The sequence below is a fragment of the Pistacia vera genome, unplaced genomic scaffold, assembly GCF_008641045.1.
Source record: "Pistacia vera cultivar Batoury unplaced genomic scaffold, PisVer_v2 Contig852, whole genome shotgun sequence".
NCBI lineage: Eukaryota > Viridiplantae > Streptophyta > Magnoliopsida > Sapindales > Anacardiaceae > Pistacia > Pistacia vera.
The window spans coordinates 23736-41853 of record NW_022196726.1 but is presented as its reverse complement, the minus strand read 5'-3'; the positions used below and the strand labels follow the sequence as shown (position 1 = coordinate 41853).

The following is an 18118-nucleotide window of genomic DNA, read 5'->3' as shown; positions in this document are numbered from 1 at the left end:
GTACCGCCTTAAAAACTGCATAGGCAGTACTTGCGACTTCAGGTTTAACAAGCCACGTTACACCTTAAACTACAGAGAAACACAAAGAATGCTCCGAAAATTGAAGCATAAGAGCAAAGGGAGAATGTTGACAACCTGTTGTGATGAGGCACCCGTAACGATTGAGAGGTAATCAAACGACAAGGATAAGGGTTTCATCCCTGAGCGTGGATTGACCACACCACAACAATCTATGGACTGTAGTAAGGGAGATTATAAGTTCATGGCTCAGCGTGCTCCTGAAGTTCTGGCTATAGAACGTTGGTGAGAATTCTATGCCAACCTCCCGGAATGTCACTGAGATACGTGTTTGTACGAGGGGAGGATGTGCAATTTGTGCAAGGGATATCAACAACTTCTATAACTTGCCCGAAATTTTCCTAATGTCAGTATGTGGAGTTCAAGAGATCCTAATTTGATGATGATATTATGTCTGCCGACTCTGCGAAACCTGGGCAGAAGCGTGGAAGTGTCTAAGACACAAAGAGACACTCAAAGGAACGCAGTTGCCACCAATGGCTCGGCTGTGGCTGAACTTTGTCTGTGCTAAATTAATGCCAGAGTCGCACTACAGCACAGTGACTATGCGAAAGGCGATATTACTCTATCTATTGCAACAGGAAGAGAATGGATGTGGGAGACATTATCTATAATAATGTCAAGCTACATCCAAAAAGGGGTGAGCGATTTACTGTTTCTCGCATCTCATCACAGCTATGTGCCTAAACGCTGGGGTCAAGGTTCAAGATGATGAGCCGTATTCATGTTGCTCCAATTCTGGATGCAACTATTTCAAAAAACACCTTGACCGAACGAAGCGCACAACCAGAGCAGGGGTGAAAGGCAAAGAACAGTCTTGCCACATCATCAGCTCAAAGTTTCACAAAATAAGATGATGCAAGAAATATGGGCCTGATGATATATAAGAGACATCAGGATTGGATGATGGACGGCCTAAAGATGCTGAGCTGCTGACAAATACTTTCCAGGAGCTTAAGGTTGACACTTCAGCATACCTGGTTGACTGGGACTCGGATGAGTGGATGGGCTCAGGGGAAGAAGAGGAGCGCAGGAAGATGAAGAGGGAAGAAGAGAAAGAACAAGACGAACCGAGCACCTGTTATATGTTTTATGTTATTTAATGGTTTTCATTTAATTTGTGTCCATTTGAAACTTTAAACTCAGTTTATTTGGTTTTGGATTTTTGTTTACATTAGTGTTTAGTTGTTTTCTTTTAATTTGTAGTTATTGAAAGGACGAGATTATTATTGTATTTTTCAATTTAGTTTGTGAATTTGTTCTAACATGAAACACCACGGTTTTTTTTGTTTTGACAGATTTTGGATGTAAAAGTCCGAAAACGGGTGATCATTGTGGAGTGATGATTCATGAATAACCAGGAAGCATTCTCGTACCTTTATTGATTTTTTTTGTATTTTTATTCTCTATTCCTGATTTGTGCATAATGGAACATTGGGGACAAGTTCATATTTAGTTTGGGGGTAGGAAATAGATTTTGAGTTTAAGGCTATATTGGCTGAACCCGTAACTGCCTTAAAACTGGCCTAGCAGTACTTGGCGACCTCGGGTTTAACAACGCCGCGTACACCTTACGGGGTAAATTTTTTTTTATAAGGGTTATGGCTGGAAACCAGTAACTGCCTTAAATTGCCTAGCAGTAACTTGGCGACCTCAAGGTTAACAATGCCGCATCCCTTAACACAAAAAAAAAAAAAAAAAATTTAGTTTTGTTTTTATTTTCTTTTGATGTTTTTGTTTGCCGAAGATGATTTATAAATCATATGAGAGTAGGATGTTGAATTTTTATTGTTAGGAAATGTTAGGCATTGCTCAAGTTTATGTTTATTGACTGATTCTGATTGAGGTTTGTTAGTGGTTCACCATCATTTTCATTTTTTTTTCAGCATGCTTAGATTCATTTTATGCGATTATAGTAAAGTCTTGATAATGTTGGTGACTCTAGAACCTAGTTGAGAAATGCTTGAGGCGAAATTCTAGGATTAGACATGTTTAAGAGATGATTTAGGCATTTCGGTAACGTTTGAGCCTTTCTAGTCACACCATGAATGAATTATCCCTAGTCACCCATTTGAGCCATATGAGCTTTGCTTTATTTTTCCTGGAAACAACAGAATTTTCATTCCTTTTACCCATACACTTATCGTACCCTTAGGAGAATTCGGTCCTAGTGCAAAACAAAGACCGAAACAAGTGTACAATGAGCACAAGAATAGTTTGGGGGTAAGAGAAAAAATGAAGAAGATACCAAAAAGAATGATGTGGGGGTTGAAAGAAAAGAATAAAAACAAAAGAGGTAGTCACCTCAATTCAATTCTATTGATGTGTAAAAAAAAAAAAAAATTTAAACACAATGTTGCCTAGTTTAAGTTGAAACCGGCTGGAAACCAGAACCCGTCTTAAAAACTGCCTACAGTATTTGGCGACCTGGGTTTAACACGCCACGTACACCTTAAACGAGTCTCCCTGCATTTATGGTATGCCAAAAGTTTTTAAGGATACGGCGTTTGAGGCTGTGAACTAGTGGACATGTCGATTGGTGTTTGAAACGTGTGGGTTTCGATTGTGATTTAGTTTTGCTTAGGACAACCGATTCTCTTACTTTGTTTCCTTCCTTTTTATTGGAGACCCATGACCTGAGCCTAACGTTACAAGCTTTTAAAGACCTTTTGATTCTCATCTGTGTTTAGTCCTCATTTTGGGAAATTAGTTCGATATTAGGCTTATGGAGTCTGCACCATTTGATAAAACTTTACAATTTTGTATAAAATATCCGGGCATTTGGAATGTGGATTGAAGTGGTGGATCACCTACTTGGTGGACCGTTGAGGAAGGACAGTCGATGTAGCTTATACACTTCTTGTAGTTCGACAATTTCCTGATAATAATTTTTCAACAATTTTTGAGACATGTGCAATTTCTAGGCAATTCACTGTGGGATTTGAGTTTTTTTGGTTTTGTTTTTCATTTTGTTGTGTATGTTTCATGTTTTTGTTTTTGTTTGTTGTCTTGTTTTTGTTGTTTTTGTACTGTATGCTCGGGGACGAGCATCTATTAGTTTGGGGGTAGTTGATAATCCGTAAATTATACAGTTTTTTTTTAATCTTTTTGTTGGATTTCAGGTACTTTCTAGTGCATTTTGACCTGAATTGTTGCTTATTCTTTACTTTTCGTGTTTCCAGGTTAAAATGGACTGTTTGAGCAAATAAAGACAAAATTGGATAGTTTTGACTCAGATTAGCGGATCTCAGAAGATAGAAGTTCCGAGCTAGACAAAGCACGATAAAAGCTTGTTCCCAAGAAGAGACCGAGAATTGAGAGAATCGAATAAAGAAGCAAGCAGAGTGGCATTTCTGTAATTTCAGAGCTTTTCAAGGAGCTCGCTCCGGCGAAGAAATTGTTTTCGCCGCGGCGAAGTAGCCAGAGACGATAGTGGGGGATTTTCTTCTTCTGCTCGTCGGCGAAGAATTCTCTTCGCCGCGACGACAGTCAATTTTTTCAGTTTTGTTAAACGCACTTTTCGTGTGTGCGTGTTTGGCTGGGTTTTTGGACTAGTATAAAGAAAAACTTAACCTTTTGCCAAGGATCTTGAGCTTTTTAGGTTTAGCGCTTTTACACCTTTTCTAGAGTAAAAAAACTTGAGTTTGTCGGATTGTTTAAGGGAGAGATTCGGATTTTGACTGCGAGATTCATCTTTTGGGGAGTTTCTTTCTTTCATCTCACTTTCATTATGCTTAACTTGTTTACCTTCTGTTTTTTTTCGTTTTTATAGTATTAATTAGCTATGAACTAATCTTTTATGGGTTAGGGTTTTGATTGTAGTTTGGATTTTAATGGGGTTAAGTGTTTGATTGTTATTTCCAGTGAATAAGCTTTGGTTGTGTGTTACTCTGAAATTGAATGCTGTATGTGAGGAACAGATAGATTGAGAAATAATTCATGTTAGGCTTCTTTGGTAATCACCATTATAGTAATTGGATGCTAGAGATAGATTCAAGAATTATGAAATCAATTTAGGATTCTTGCGTGAATGATTTAGAATTATTACCTTCAATTGGTTGGGTGCGGAATGTTAATAAGGTAATAGGAAAACATAGCCCGAGAGGGTGTTAACATATTAGTGAATTCGATTTACAACCATTGTGGCATGATGTGAACATAGTGTATTTATAGGTTTACCCCATAAAAATCCAAACGAAGTCAAAACCCACCCGTTTAGCTTGAATGATATCCGTGTTTCATCTTGCTTTCTTAATTAAATTTAATTCTAGTCTAAAAATTCATTGTCTTTTTCATTAAAATTTGCTCCCACCAATCCAGGAATCGATTGCTTCAACTGATAACGTTAGGAAACTTAGTGCTTTGCTAATAGTCCTCGGGAACATAATCCTACCCATCACTTTATTAGTTTGAGCACTAGTGCACTTGCTAGTTTTGCATGTTGTAAATACGCATCTTAGTGTTGCCACAGGAGGGTGTAGATTATACCATTTATCTGATGCCTCTTGCAAGGACTTGGTGCTGTGTTATGCAGTTAGGTAGGGTAATAGCATATGCCTCTCAGCAATTGAAATAGTATGAGACGAATACCTACCATGATTTAGAGTTGGCAGCCATGGTCTTTTCGCTTTAAGATTTTGGGCATTATCTTTATGGTGCCAAGAGTATATCTACACCGATCACAAGAGTTTAAGTACTTCTTCACTCAAAGGATTTTGAATATGAGACAGAGAAGTGGTTAGAAGCTGGTTAGGATTATGAATGTGAGATCACTTATCAACAGTGAAACCAACGTAGTATTCGATGCCTGGGTAGAAAAGCTTTTTGTCCCGACTGCAAGGCAAAAGAGTGTGATAGATGATTTTGTAAAGAGCGATTGAGTGATCCCAGGAAGGATTCCCAGGTTAGAGATCATCCTACCCTATGGAGGAAGTTAGAGTTAAACAAGTGTGGCCGATGATGGTGTCGAGCAGTGCAGCAAGTACTTAGAGGCAGCAAGTAGAGTCCAAGTGGGTGTAAGGTATGTTTTGAAAGTTTCCCGTATAAACGGTAGCGCTTCGGGAACAAGGGAAGTTCGCACCAAGATCATATTGGTCCATTTGAAGTATTGCAATGAATTGGGAAAGTTGCCTACGAATTGTTGGCACTACCACCCTCTCGTATGGACAGGTACATGATGTCTTCCTTCTCAGTTGCGAAAGTAGTAAGTGATCCCTTTCCCCCCCACCATCTTGAATATGAACGATTTCGACCGTCTAGAGATCGTGTGTGATATAGGCAGCGCCCTGTACAGATTTTGAATCGGAAGATTAAAAAGCTCCAAAACAAGAGTATTCGTTAGTGAAGGTTCTTTGGAGAATCACAAAGTAGAAGAAGCCACAGGGAACAGAAAGACATACATAATAGTACCTTGAGTTATTCGTGTGAATTTCGTTGGGACGAATTCTTTATAAGTGGGGGGAGAATTGTTAATATCTCACATTGAGGTACATCTTTAAGTTTTGCTGTATTAGTTTAAACAGTTTACTGTTCAGTTTCAAATTGAGTTTGTATGTTGAGTTGGTTTGAATGTTTGCCTTTATTTGGTTAAGTTGGTGAAGTTGGAAATCCATCTCGCCGTGGGCGAAGTAAGAGGCTTCGCCGCGGCGAGGAGGAGCTGCATGCCACGGGTGCGGTTCTCGGGCCTGTTTCTGCAGCGAGGGCATGGAATTGCTTCGCCACGGCACGAGCCTAATACAAGTTTCTTGAGGTTTTTCTAGAGAATTCTTCTTTTAGGGCACAATGACCAGTGTTCTGGAGGCCCCTAATTAGTAGCAAAGGTGGCGAGTAAAATGAAAGACATTTAATAGAGATTGTGTTTGTATGGCTATATTTGTAAAAAATCCACAGTCAGCTGAGTAGATGATGAATGTCTCCACTAAGGGCAAGGGCAGCAGATGGAGAGGAGGATCTTGTAATATGCGACTCACAAAGAGTAAAGTGTAGGGAACGCCTTATTATTTCATCCATGCTTACCCGGCCTCTCTTTCCTTTGCCTAAGTTCTCTCTCATTCTCCAGTCCATCTTCCAATATTTCCTAAGGATTTAGGAGAGTTTTTGAGTAATTTTTGCGTAGAGGGATTCTCAAAGCATCCTAAGGTAAGGTTCATGCTTTATATGTGAGTTTTCTTATAGTTATAGTGAAGTCTTATTTGGTTGTTGTTCTTGGTTTTGTTGTTGTTGTTGTAGGAAGAGCCAGAACAACAAGGAAAAGAAAAGTACTAAAGAAGTCTCTTTTTCCACAAGGAGTAAATCCAACCAACAATTGAGTTCTTGATAAGCTTTTGAGTAGAGATTGTTGCATGATCAGTAATGTTGTATGATTGTGAGAAATTGAGTTGAATGAGTAGCTCTTTTTATGGTTGTTTGGAAGACTCCATGTATGAGAAGTGTTTTTTCATTGTTGATAGAGAATGGTAATTTGAGATGAAGTTTGAGAGATTTGTCTTGAACCTTTTTGGAAGTGCTTTTCTTTGACAGGGATTATGATCTTTGCGGAAGTTTTTCCCGCCATTTTGGGCATGGCTAGAGAATGAAGTATAGTTAATTTTATAGAGTGTTTTTATGCCATGAGTGGCTTGATGAAATGACCTAGTTGAACTCTGCCCTGTCACTTCTGTAACATTCTAAGTAATTTTTGGGAATTTTACGGATTTGACCTGAGCTGCAGATAAAAACATAGAAGTGTAATAGTCCTGGTCTTCAAGCTTTAAAACAAGACCCAAAACCGTAGCAAATCTGATGGTCTAAACGCACAGTTATGTCCTTTTAGTGTGGCTTGTGCAGACATGCTGGTTTGAGGAATCTTGTATTTGGCATTTCATTAGTGATTTGGCATGAGCTAGGTATACATTAAGAAGTACTTGAACATAGTAGAGAATTTGAGTATAGCTACTTTAAGAGTAAGAGGAAAGATAATGAGTAGGTTGTGTCGATGGGGACCCTGAGTAATGTGGTAGAGTACTCCTTCAGGTACGCTCATTGAAGAGAGCGCATTATATGGATAGAAAATGGTGTAGCCCGTGATAGTGCATGCGGATAAGGGCTATAACCCGAGTACCGAGAGAGAGATATTAACACTCACATGGGGCCAAGGTATTTCTGAATTCCATGCATAACGAGTCGTGCTCTGCTAGAATAAGTGCGGTCAACGTAGATGTGGGAGCAAGTCCCCTCTATGCCCCCCGGTAAGATGGGTCGTGACTTACTAAAGAGAGGTAATAGAAAAAGAGTTCCACGGGAAAGAGAAATAGAGAGAACGTAACCAAGAGAAATTGATGAGAAGTTTGTAAGGAAAGAGTTAGCGAGGAGAGAGTTACGGTTAGATGATAGGATTTACTTACTGAGCATTTTTTAGTTTTTCACCCCCGTTATTTTCCTATGTTTTGCACGGATCTAGGTGAGGACATGGGTCGGATGGACGTTGGCGCTCGAGGAGAAGCGGTACACTGTCTATTATGTTTTTGATGACTTGTTGTACACATTATAATTTTTTGTAAATATGTAGATGTTGTAAAGATATATATATATATTAACAAAAAGAAATTTTGGGCCCAATTTCTTTATATGTCATTTTTTTGAGAATTTGAGTAGTAGTGCTATTACAATGAAACGATCAGTTTAGTTTGCAAAATGTTGTGTATATTCCTTACACCGTGAAGAGTCGAAGAGCAGTGGAACCATTTTTTCGATTGCACAACTTCACAAGAATGCTGGTTATGTGGATTGTCAAAGAAAGATACGATGGGTGCCGCATTTCTTAAAGAACTTTCTCGGCAGGTAGTCCCTTAACTACCCAACGTAGTGAAAGTATGCCTATATTTTTTGATGGGTATGTCAATTCCAAAACCAAGTTTTGCAAAATTTGTGAACAATATATAAATGCATTGCGACTAAAGTGGAAAAGAAAGGAGGCTGATTTTAGGAATCTTTCAAATCGTTGGATACCATGCATAACTATTGCCCCATTGAGAAACATATTTCACAAGTGCATACACACTGCAAGTTTAAAGAGTTTCCAAATACAGATTGCGGGGAAGATTTATTGGAGTTATCTTTTTTGAAGAAAATTGTATTCATGCAAGTATCAAGTTTGGGAAGATGTTGTTGGTGAGGTGTAGTCGACCAGTTCCTGATGCATTATACTTTGAAGAAAAGTTAGTGTGATATTCGTTGTAACTGTCATTTGTTTGAGTTCAGGGCAGATTTTCTGCAGCACTGCCATTATGGTGTTGATTCCATAAAGGTTTTCACACATGCTGGAAAAGTACATTTATGGCGTTGGAGGAAAAATGTGAACAGATTCATAACGAAATTAAGGTCAGTTTATAATATGTGGAGCCCAACATTGAAGGACAATGTTTTGATAATGTCTAATTTATGTTGACAGTAGCGGATAGGCATCAACCTGAGAAGATTCTAATATGGATTGACGGAGTTTATGATTGACAAGAGGAAATATTTGGAGCAAAAGGAAAGTGAGAGCAGGGCTTGGTACAAAGGGAACATCTTCTTCACAACCCGGGTTTGACTAGTCAAGATGGGACAGTCCTCCGAAAGAGGTGAATACCCTAATTATTAGGCCACAAGTAGCTCGTTAGCAGGTCGTCCTCCATGTATAAGACAAGCATCGAAGATTGAAGAAATTGTACTGTAGCAGTTAAACGAAAAACATTACAAACACAAAGAATTGGTATGAGTATACTTATTTGAGGATCTTTTGAAACATTACTTACGTATTGACGTTTAAATCATTAGACTTGATTATTAGTGTTTGATCTTTTTAGGACAAAAGGATCATTGGTACAGGTTGACAAAGGAACATTTTTCTTTCTGTAGTTCCGTGGCCGATGCGGAAACTCAAGTGTTGTCGAATGATGTTTTACTTACCCAAGTTTTTGTGTTATGTACTTTGTATAATTGTAATGCCTAATTTGCTCTATACTTGTGCTAAATTGTGGTTGTTAAACAATGACAGTGTCTAACTGTCCGTTTCAGAATATCGCAGTATCAAAGTAATTTCTATACTGGACAGGAGTTTGTAAATTAGAACATGCCTCGTTAGAATGTTGATGTTTTTGCCAAGTTGAAGCATATAGAAATTGTATTTGGTAGAACTTTTTCGAATGTTTTTGGATAATTTCTTCTTGAATCAACTTGAGTTGTCTGCTCATTCAGTTGTTTTATTTTTATGTATTTTTCGTCTTGGTTGTGTAGGGTATGAGAATTCATGTAATGACGTTAATGTAACTTATTTAATGTTTTCAGTTATATATATCAATCACATTACAGACTCTGTTGTATATGGATTTTGGATGTATACATATACATCTGCATTCAATAGAGTGTTCACGTAATATGTATAAAAAAAAATATATCTATTTATAAACAAACAGACATCTTTTTAAAACATCCCGCTGAAATCAATCTTTTATAAACAAAAGGCACAAATAATCTCGTACAAAGGATTAAACTATTGACAGTACACATATCATAATTAACATTCATAGTGTGTTCCCTAAGAACAGGTGCAGGGGGTAGAGGTTGACTGAGAGGACTGGATTTTGAAAGGTCTTTCATCATGCCTGAAAATCTTTGTCATGCGTTCCCCAATGTTTGCAACTGTTTCTTCTCTAATTCTTGATGCAAACGTGTTGAATCACTTGTTGCAATTGATCATGTTGTTCTTGCATTGTCCTCTCAATAACGTGCAAAACGCTCCTCTTGAAACTTTTCCATCTGTTCAATCTGCTTTCTATTTCCTCTAAAGTATTAAGACATATCTTCTACATTCTCATATGATCCAGGTTCAGTACTCATTCTTCTTCTTTGCACAATACCTTGTCCTCATTACCCTTTCTGAAACACTAACACCTTCCTGAACCGTTGCATCTCCCGTCCAGTTTCATCCCTAATCAGAATCCATTGTCCCTGCCATATTCCTTTTAATCAAACGCCATTTTATTCAATGTCACATCCCCCAACACATTATTTGTTAGAAGAACTTAATCCTATCTGTTGCCTCATCAGGGTGGATCTCAATATCAACTTCTCACATATTAACGTAACAAGCAGCCCCCATATATTTCCTCCTTTTTTGCATTGAAGCATCTCCCACTTCCTTAATCAATAACTTCGCTGATTACCTTACCTCCGCTACTACTGCTGCTTTCCATGAACCATTAATCTTTAACCGCACATTTCCTTTGTCTCTTCCTAACCATTAAATTGAAAGGAGTGTATCTGGTGAATACTCTCTAGCAGTGATTTCTGTAACTTGTAGATTTACACCTATGTTATGTAAGTCCCTATCCGGAACATTATCCAAGCTTGTTTGGAATCCCAGCTTCTAAGATATGTTTTCCAAACCTTCACAATCAAATCCTATCCAGGTTTTGCTAAACTTGTGGTGCCACTACAAAGTTTCTGATTCTTTATATCTCAAAGACATTGTAACTTATGTGAAACTCATCAACTATTGTCTCTACAACTTCACACTAACCAAAAAAAACTCATATATCCAATGCCTATAATCCATCAGATCTCATACTGACCAACGGTCCCAATTTCAATATATTAATCCAACATTGTTTCATCACCTAAACCTAACTTGTTAGAAGTCCTAAATCCAAACTTCTGCCAGGCAAATATCTCTTTTCGACACATCCTCGTAGTGTTTTTTTGTCCGCAAGTCTCGAATGAATTGGCAGATGACTAACGTGCGTTCCTGCAGGAATGGTTGTATTTTTTTGCCCTCACCATTTTCGTCTTTCCTTCTAACCTATATACAGATAAAAAGTGTCATCATAATCTGCCAAACCTAAACCAACATACCAAATTTCGGCTTGTTCGGAGACTTTTCCATAAACATATAAAATCTCTCATCATTTTTTAGTCAAATCAAAGACACTTTATGTTCATGATCTCTAATCTTTTTAATTATAACACAATACATCAAACTTTATCAAAAATACTAATTTGAAACTGAAAAAAGCCAACACCCACAGATCTTTGAAACATCAAGAAGAGAATTTAAACTTTTGAAGCCCTATAAGTCATTCTAAGCTAACCTTAGAAATGAAGCAAATGAAGTCAAGAAAAGTATATCCACATGAATTTGTAATACAATTAACCATTCCTTAATTCCAATAAAAACTAAAACCAACCAATCACCAAAAATCAATTACAAAAGAGAAAAGCAAAAGAATTCAGTGTATAACAACTACAGAACATTGGTGAAAACCCCATTCCTTCTACCTTCAATACAACTCACTTAGATCCCAGCAAACAAATTCCAGAATTCCACAACCAACACAAATCACATTTCATATAAACACAATAACCACCATAGACAATCACAACAATAGACTTCAAATGTATATTCAATATGGTAGTATGGCACCATGCACCAGTTTAACACACCTACAAGAATTTCAAGCTAACAATTATCACTAGTGCAAGTGTGTTACATACTCCTAACAGGTACTTGCACTCAAATTAAGCACCAAAATCTACAGACAAACTCCTCTTCCTCTTGTTTTTCGTGCGGGAATTAATTAAAAGTATTAGTCATGATCTTACACGCCACAAAAAGGGCGTTTACACACAGTACCCATAAACCAAAAAATGAAGTCCCCAAGAGAACAAAAAAACATGACAGAAGAATGGCAATAAAACTCCACACTCTTAGTTTTTTTAATCACCATTCTCTCCCCTGCAATATTTATCAATCAGTCCTATCATCAAGAATCTACCTTGTAGAGTTTACATGGGGGACTGTAATTAATAAGTAGATTAATCTTATCATGACACGAAGATGGAACATAAGTTAATCAAATTAGGCATAACAGTTCATATTAGAAAACCCAATGAAAGAAATACCTCCAAAAATTGAAATAACAGTTCCTTTCGAATAGCGTTGAGAGGAGATCTTTCTTCGCGAACTAGGTTTTAAGACTATGATTCTTAGATATCAACTCAAATTTACCCCTGCTGAGTTGCACCTAAAATATGCCTAATCTCATTTTCCTATCACGGTAGGTTCACACAAACCAGCACATAAAAATAAACTACATTTCCTTTATCAATGGCAAAACACTTCTGATTTATCAATTCACACAAACCAATCCCCCACAATTGACTGGATTTCCATTTCATCAACTCATTTCCATTCACACATCAATCCGCCAACCAAAAAAAAAAAAAAAAAAATGAAAAGAAATTTTTTAATTACCAATGCATGATAAGTACAGAACGAAGAACAAGCGTAGGACAGGAATCCAGAAGAAACAAGAGCGTGAAACAAAGAAACATTAACGCAATGTAAGACAAGAAGGATAACGCAATATGGAACCAAAGCAGATGGTAATGGCTGCTGTGTATTTTAATTTTTGAAACGTTCCCCATACCCAAATTTTAACCCTACAAGTATTTTTTTTTTGTTTAATTTGATTACATAAAGACGGGCGTCCCATACAGGTGGGCGACCGTCCTTTACATAAAGAACGGTCGTCCCATTAATTATGGACGCCCTTCCACAATAAAGGGACGTCGTCCACCATTATGGACTACCGTCCCTTTGTTTTATTTTATTTTTTTAAAGTAAAAGATGGCCGTGGCGCCTTACTTACGGACGCCCGTCCATCCCAATTGTGTGACGGCCCGTCCATAGTTTTTATTAATTTGGAAACAACAAATGAACTGGACGAGCATCCATTACCTTAACCAACGCCCCGTCCACAGTAAAGGATGGCCATCCAAGAGTTTCTTTTTTTTTTATTTTAAAACCAAAATAATGGACGAGCGTCCATTTTGTTACGGAACGCCCATCACAAATAAGGGCCGTCTCGTCCACTAATTGTGGCGCGGTGTCCAAAGTTTTTTTTTTTTTTTATTTTTCATATTTGTGGTCAAGTGAACGGGCTTCCATTATTTGAGGCGCCCATCCTATAAATAATCTGTCGGCCGGTCCCGAATGTGTTATAAAAAAAAAATTGCTTGTATTTTACTTATGGCCGTGTGATCGTGTTCTTACAACATGGCGAAAATAGCAAGTGCACTAGTCGCTCAAGTAATACAAATGATGATGTAGGTATCGTTCCCACGAGGATTATTAGCAAAGCCTAAGTTTTTCCTAATGTTACCTATTGAAGCAATCGAATACCGTTGGATTGGTGGGAGCTAATTTTTAATTAAAAGACAATGAATTTTAGACATAAGAATTAAAACTTGATTAAGAAAGCAATTGAACAACACGGAATATCAATTCAGCAAAACGGTAGGTTTTGCTCAATTGATTTTATGGATTAACCGCCTAAAAATTACACTAAATTCAACATTCATAGGCACTGGTTGTAAATCGTAACTCCGCGTAATGTGTAAACTACTCCCTCGTGCTATGTTTTCCCTATTCATCCTTATTAACCTTCCCGCACCCAACAAAATGAGATTAATATATCCAAACTCAGTAAGCAAAGAATTCCTAATGATTTCATTAATTCTTGAATCTATCTCACATCCAAACGAAATGGGTTTACCCAGAGCCTACATGATTATTTTCTCTCAGTCTCCATCATTTCATCATATAAAGCATTAAAAATTCGAGATACCACACAACCCATGGACAGATTCATATGAAATCAAAACAATCAAACACTTAACAACCCATTAAATCCAAACTACAATCAAAAACCTAACCCTAAACGATCTAGTTCTCGCTAAATTAATACTACAACACAAAAACAAAACGGGAAAAACACAAGTTCAACATAATGAAACTGAGATGCAGATAAGAAATCTCCCCAAAAGATAAATCTTCTAGTCAAAATCCGAATCTTCTCCCTTTAACAATCCGAAAAGCTCAAAGTTTTACTCTAAGAAAATTGTAAAAGCGGCTAAACCTAAAAAGCTGAAGACCCCTTTGGCAAAAGGTTAAGTTTTTCTTTTATACTTAGTCCAAATAACCCAGCCAAAACACGCACAAAATGAAACTGTGCGTTTAACAAAACTGGAAAAATTGACTGTCGCCGCGGCGAAGAATGAAGCAGACACATTCGTCCCTGGCTTACTTCGCCGCGGCGAAGACAATTTCTTCGTCGGGGCGAAGCTACTTGAAAAGTTCTGAAATTACAGAACTACCACTCTGCTTGCTTCTTCGTTCGATTCCTTGATTCTCGGTGCTCTTCCTTGGGAACAAGCTTCATCGTGCTTTATCCTGCTCCGGAACTCGCCAATCTTCTGAGATCTGCTAATTTCTGAGTCAAAACTATCCAATTTTGTCCTTATGCTCAAAATGTCTATTTTAACCTGAAACACGAAAATTAACGAATTAAGCAACAATTCAGGTCAAAATGCACTAGAAAGTACCTGAAATCTGACAAAAAGATCTAATAAAAACTGTATAATTTACGGATTATCAACGGGCGTCCTTTCGGGTGTCCTTTAAATGGGGACACCCATCCATATAATATAGACGGGAGTCCATGTGAGTGAACGGCTGTCCATATAATATGGACGGGAGTCCATGTGAGTGAACGGCCGTCCATAATTGATAGATGGCTGTTCGCTAGAAAAATATTCATAGAAAAATCAGAGTCTAGATTGCTGGTGTGAGTCACGCCTACACGTAGGCCGATACACATTTTTGGTGCAAAATATTCGGTGTCCATAGCTTTGTTGTATTTATTTACACTTTTGTGAGATTGAGAGGTATTAACACATCCACTTCATTTAAAAAGTATTAAAAACACCCTTTTGTTAGTGATATGTTTGGATTTCATCCACTTTTAAATTTAAAAGTCTATTTTACCCCTTTCATCACTGCCAACTTAAAGCAATTTAAAATAGGATGAAATCTAAACAAATCACTAGCAGCAGGGTGTTTTTAATACTCTTTGAATTAAGCAAATGAGTTTAACACTAATCAATCTCACAAAAATATAAATGAAATAAATCCATAATTAATTGTTCCATTGGTGCAAATAAAATTTCATTGCTTCTTATTATATCACAATTTTTTTTTTTTTTAAAAAGTAAATCTGCAATATAATAAGTTTTTCTCAGTAGAAAAATCACCCTTCACTTCAGATCACATATTATGAACTTTATCTTCTATTATCATATTCATCAACTCTGCGTCTAAGGAACAATAAATATTGGATTTAAATATCCAAATTTAATTCAACTCCAACTCCATTCATGAAACACTTAACAAAAATTGGCTGAAAATTGTAAAAATTGATAAACAAAGAAACAAGTCCAAACAGAACACACACCATTATATAAGGTCCCAAAACAAAATCTAGTCGGAAATTTCAGCAATGGATTATGATTATGGCATAAGTTGGTTGGATGGTTGAGAAATAGGATGAAGGTGAAGAAGCCATGTTGCTGTCCTTCAAAATCAACATATTCATCTTGTTTCCCCATGCTTTGAGTTTCTTTGCATAATCTTCAGCTCGGTCTTTGAGTAAATCATTCCTCCAACAACCACTAAGATTGGATCAAATTTACTTCTTCAAGGCTGGACTGCGTGGCCAAATGGTTACCAATGGATGATCCATTGTGTCTCCATATGGTATAGATAACCTCCAGAACCTGCCCACCATAATAAACTTAGTTGCTAATTTGCATGAAATGAATACGAAATGTGTGAGAAATCTTCTTTGTTAAAATGATTTCTGATCACTTCCATGGAAATTCCAGAATTTGTGAACAGTGAATGGTTGAGATTCATAACCTTCAACTCCCATATTAAAGCTTATACAAACCTGTCAATAAGGTCCAAATTCAGGAAAGCATCCTTTGTCCTCACGCTTCTGATTTACTCCTCACAGTCCACCAAAAAATGGTGCTAAAAGAACATAACCCTTCACATGAATGGAGCCAACTCCGGCGAACCAGCCCCAACTTCACCGCCAAATTATGGGCAATGTTCCCACCAGCAGAGTCACCAGATATAAACACCTTGCTAAAATCAGCGACATCAGGAGCCAAGTACGGGCACCTCAGCCACAGCTTGAGCCTGGAGCCATTTCACTGCCGTGCAGCCATCTTCAATAGCAGCCGGGAGCCGGTTCTCCGGAGCCAACCTGTAGTCAGGAGCGATGATCACTGCTTGAAGCTCGGAAGCCAGGCGAAAACAGTAGTTTTGACAGTGGGCCAAGAGCGTGAGCCAATGCAACCAAACCACCCATGAATGTAAAAGAAGATTGGGATGTTATTTGTGGAAGTGGGTGAGCTGCAGGTTTGTAGAGCCTGAGAGAGAGGTCATGTGGGGGGTCGAATTGAACGTTTTCCATAAAACGGAACCATCATCGTGAACCGGGACGTTGAAGTTGGTTTAGGGGCGGCGGATGGAACCGTCGCTGAAAACGAACAGGACTCCTCGGCATTCTTCAACCTGGTGAGGATCAAGTTAGAGTTTGAATCAGACATGGTGATGATGAAATTGAGTGAAGAAATTGGAGATTAAAAAGAAGAGAAAGGAAAGAAAAACAACAGGAAAGAGTTAAAAAGGGTGGTTTGGTTGTAATTTGTGTGTTGGTTGGACGATAAGGACAACAATGATCTTCAGGTGATCTCTCACGTGCAAGCCAGACCGTATATTGTATCTGTTGTGTTTTTACACTGGAGATTACAAAGAAAAGAAAAAGAGCATAACAAAGACGAAGAAAAGTTGTCTGATCTTGCATTCAAAAAATGAGTTACACTTCAACTAATAAAGTTGAGATTACACTATTACACCAACCATTCAGACATATAATAACATGATTAATCTAAAGCTACTGACTTAAACCAACTAAACAACAACTATGCAGCACATCCCATAAATCTGAGTACATATCTAGTATTACAAAATAAGCATAAATTTGCAGCATACAAATGGACCCGGCAGATTGCCTTCCAGTTTTACCGCCAAAACACATTCAAAAACACCAGTTAAACTGCTGCATTCCAGCCAAGTATGAACCTTCAAACTCCTCCTTGATGGTTGGCTGAAACACCAAGTCTGAATCTGAATTCTTCAAACTTGGCTTTGGAGACAGCCTGGTCATAATGTCAGCCACTCGATATTCACTCTTGCAATGTACTAGTTTCACTTCAACACTTTTGCTCAGCTTCTCTCACGGCATGGAACTTAATTTAATGTGTTTTGTTCGTCCATGCTGCATAGGATTCTTGGCCATAGCTACTGCAGATTGATTGTCACACATGATAGCAGTAGCCTTGTTCTATTTCAGCTTCAAGTCTCAAGGATTTTCCTTAACCAAATAGCTTGATTTACAGCTGCAGCAGCTGATATGTACTCTGCTTCAGTGTGGATTGAGCCATGGTTTCTTGTTTCCTAGAAAGCCAGCAGATAGCTCCATGATTCAGGAAGAATGCAAACCTGAAGTGCTTCTCATATCATCTGTTGAACCAGCTCAATCACTGTCTGAATAACCAATCAAACTGAAGTCCTCTGATCCTTGAACCACACCATAGTCAGTGCTTCCTCTTACATACCTCAGTACCCTTTTTGCTGTTTTGAAGTGTGTTCCAGTTGGATTACTCATAAATCTGGACAGTAGACTGGTTGCATACATAAATATGGCTAGTTGCTGTCAAATACAGCAGACATCCTCTAAAACTCCTATACAGACCTTCATCAATTTCTCACCATCCTCATTCTTTGACAGCTTTAAATTTGGAACTAAAGGCAGATTTACTGGTTTGCAGTTTTCCATGCAGAACTTCTTTAAAATTCACTTGCATATCTTTTTGGTTCACAAAGATCCATCACACATGTTGATCAATCCATTCCAAGGAAGTAAAACATTCCACCCAAATCAGTCATTTCAAACTCACTTTGCATGGATTTCTTGAATTCATCCACTTGAGTTTGATGCTTCCAATACTAGAAGATCATCCACATAAAGAGAAAAATCATCAAGTCATCTTCAGCTTCTCTAATGTAAAGGGTGTATTCATTGGACTTAAACAAATCCAAATTCAGCAAGTG

General features: G+C 37.8%; 1 pseudogene; it reads right to left on the bottom strand.

Annotated features, from left to right (window-relative positions):
- LOC116118656 overlaps positions 1-16531 on the bottom strand; it is a 50306-nt pseudogene extending 33775 nt beyond the window's left edge.
- Between the last annotated feature and the right edge of the window lie 1587 nt (positions 16532-18118).